A 334-nucleotide genomic window follows, 5' to 3' on the forward strand; every position below is an offset into this window, starting at 1 on the left:
AGCCCTTGGGAGGCGACAGTGAAAAGCAGCACCACGCCAGCGCTGATTTTAGACCCCTGCATGAGGACGCACTGGACCTGGTCAGCGCCCAGAGATGCACATCATGTCTTCTAGCTCCAGCCCGCCTCCGGTTAACTCACCGAGAGCCCCTTTCCACAGATCCCCCCCAAACAGCGTGAGGCTGCAGACGCCCAGCTCCCAGGCGAGTACGGGCTGAGCTCACGAGGAGTTGAAGGTGGCCTAAAACTAACTCTGTGCTTTGGGGTCTGGCCCAAGCTGCCTGGATGACGTCACCAGACAAATCCCTAAGCACACACCGCTTATGTAAGTATTT

This window comes from Buceros rhinoceros, unplaced genomic scaffold, assembly GCF_000710305.1.
Source record: "Buceros rhinoceros silvestris isolate BGI_N320 unplaced genomic scaffold, ASM71030v1 scaffold40389, whole genome shotgun sequence".
In the NCBI taxonomy this organism is placed as follows: Eukaryota; Metazoa; Chordata; class Aves; order Bucerotiformes; family Bucerotidae; genus Buceros; species Buceros rhinoceros.